The 2,903-nt window shown below is 42.3% G+C and overlaps 1 protein-coding gene across 3 annotated transcripts in view; it reads left to right on the top strand.

Annotated features, from left to right (window-relative positions):
• The first annotated feature begins 120 nt into the window (after positions 1 to 120).
• Positions 121 to 2,903, top strand: part of HENMT1 (HEN methyltransferase 1) — a 114,726-nt gene continuing 111,943 nt past the window's right edge. For 2 of the 3 annotated variants that reach the window (XM_040359840.1, XM_040359838.1), the window contains exon 1: positions 207 to 301. The gene's annotated coding sequence lies outside the window, so the exon portion shown is untranslated. The other variant, XM_040359839.1, reaches the window with a different exon arrangement.

Here is a 2,903-nt window from a genome sequence, read left to right as displayed (position 1 = left end):
GACCGGCCGAACCAACTAATCATCGCGTTTGATACTGCCAATAACTCATAGAGTCTGGCCAATCGTTGATCGTGTTTTTCATAGCCAATGAATGTCCTCAGTCAGTCGTTTACGTAATGTTTGGGGCGTGCCTGTTTTTTCTACATTTTTTTTTTGACGAACACATCTTTATTTATAAATTGTGTAAGCGGTGAGCCGTGTAAGTAACTACCATGCGTGCTCTTAAAACATTGTTTGTGAGAGATTCACCGGTAACGCGGAAATGTTCGTGAGGAGCTTTCTGGAAACTGGTGTACATGTGGTTTGTATTCTATGTGTAAAGCCGAAATCCTTTTTCATATGAAAAGAGTAGCTGCAACCCAACCCGTGTCACACTTTTCAGTAAGCCAGGTTCTTACATTCATAATGGCACCCAAAGGCCTGTTCACACTGGTGTGCTTTACAGTACTACAATTATTATTATTCTACAGGATTTATATAGTGCCAACAGCGAGACAAAAGCACGTGGAAAAAAATGTTCTATCTATTCTATTCTATCTATCTTTGTGTCTCTGCTCCTATATTTTTTAGACTCTGTGTTTACAAGTTTAAAACAGTTTTTTTTTTTGCTAGAAAATTACTTGGAGCCCCCAAACATTATTATATATATAGAAAAAAATATAACACCCTAGAGAATAAAATGGCGGTCATTGCAATACTTTTTGTCACTTTTTTTTAATGAGAAAATAAGACAACAGTAAAGTTAGCCCAATTTTTTTTATATTGTGAATGATAATATTACGCAGAGTAAACTGATACCCAACATGTCAAGCTTCAAAATTGCGCCCGCTCGTGGAATGGCGTCAAACTTTTACCCTTAAAAATCTCCATTGGCGACGTTTAAAAAATTCTATAGGTTGCATGTTTTGAGTTACAGAGGAGGTCTAGGGCTAAAATTATTGCTCTGATTGCGGCGATACCTCATTTGTACGGTTTGAACACTGTTTTCATATGCGGGCGCTCGCTTCTGCGCGCAAGCTCTACGGGGGACTTTAAAACATTTTTTTTTGTTTTCTTATTTATTTTAATTGATTTAAACAAACAAAAAAAAAAAATGGCTCACTTTTTTGCTATTACAAGGAATGTAAACATCCCTTGTAATAGAAAAAAGCATGACAGGTCCTCTTAAATATGAGATCTGGGGTCAAAAAGACCTAAGATCTCATATTTAGACTAAAATGAATTAAAAAAAAATTGTCATTTGAAAAAATGACAACAGAAAAATGTGCCTTTAAGAAGCATGGGCGGAAGTGACGTTTTGACGTCGCTTCCACCCTGCTATGCTATGGAGACGGGTGGGTGCCATGTTGTCCTCACTCGTATCCATAACACAGAGAGAGAAGGACTCAGTCGCCGGTGGAGGGTGCGGAAGAGCGGTGGGCCCTCCCGCCACCGATAACGATGATCTTGCGGCGAATCCGCCGCGGAGACCACCATTATCGTTTACAGGACCGGCCACGTTAAATTTTGATATCTCGGTTGTGGCAGCAGCTGCTGCCGTTAGCGAGATATTCATTTTTAAAGTGATGACTTATATGTACGTGAGCCGGTCCTTAAGTGGTTAACCACTTGCTTACTGGACACTTAAACCCCCTTCCGGCCCAGACCAATTTTCAGCTTTCAGCGCTGTCACTCTTTGAATGACAATTGCGCAGTCATACTACAGTGTAGCCAAAAAAATAAGTTTTACTTACCAGAAAGGACGATTGCTATGTGGAAGTTCCTAATCTGCCTCTTCCCATACCGCGGCAGGTCTTCTTCCTCATCCGATCCCGCGTTGTCTTCTGGGGAATGGGGTGCGTTGCTTTCTGGGAACTGTTTGTGTCCCAGAAAGCAGCCGCCCATTCACAAAAGTGCTGCGTGACTCGCGCATGCGCAGTAGGAAACGGGCAGTGAAGCCGCAAGGCTCCATTGCCTGTTTTCCTCAGTAATTATGGAGGCGCCGGGAGCTGCAAGGATCAAGCGATCGGGGGGGGGGGACATCGCGGGTGCCTAGGACAGGTAAGTGTCATTATTAAAAGTCCGCAGCTACAGTGCTTTGTTGAAGCTTTTAAAGTACCATTCAACTCCTGTTTGTAAATGTTGAACACAGATCCTAATGGGAGTGCTGATGGCTGACTTTAAAGCGTTTGTAAACCCCCCCCCCCCCAAAAAAAAATAAAAAATAATTGGATCCTGTTACTGTAAAGCATGTTAAAGGATATGTAAAGGTTTGTTTAAAAAAACAAAACGTGTCCTACTTGCCTCCTCCGTGCAGTTGGTTTTGCACAGAGTGGCTGGCCCCGATCCTCCTCTTCTGGGGTCCCTCAGTGGCGCTCCTGACTCCTCCTTCTCGAGTGCCCTGTTTGAGAGCAGATCTTTCTCGGGGCACTCATGCGGGCACACTTCTGTGTCCTGCTGCTGCGTTAATTGACACAGACAGCAGGACTCGCCCCTGGCTCCCGCATCATTGGATTTGATTAACAGCAGCGGGAGCCAATGGCTGCGCTGCTATCAATCTATCTTAAAGGGGTTGTAAAGGTTTTTTTTTTTTTTTTTTTCATAATAAGCATCCTTTACCTGCAGACATTCCTCTTTTCACTCCCTCATTTGGATAGATTTCCTGGCAACCACACTAGGCGGGATTCATCAGAGAATCCAATGTTGTGCAATCTAGGTACGGTGTATAAGGTGATGACTCATAGTAATATATGTTTTTAATTTAAAGGGGGTTGTAAAGGAATTTTTTTTTTTTTTTTCATAATAAGCATCCTTTACCTGCAGACATTCCTCTTTTCACTTCCTCATTGTTCATTTTTGCTCAGAAGTTGCTCTATTTCTTTTCTGTTCTGTTCACTTCCTGCTTGTCTGATTGTTACTCACCA

The sequence above is a fragment of the Rana temporaria genome, chromosome 7 (genome assembly GCF_905171775.1).
Source record: "Rana temporaria chromosome 7, aRanTem1.1, whole genome shotgun sequence".
In the NCBI taxonomy this organism is placed as follows: Eukaryota; Metazoa; Chordata; class Amphibia; order Anura; family Ranidae; genus Rana; species Rana temporaria.
The sequence above is the reverse complement of the archived record's forward strand: the minus strand, read 5'-3'. Positions and strand labels throughout refer to the sequence as shown.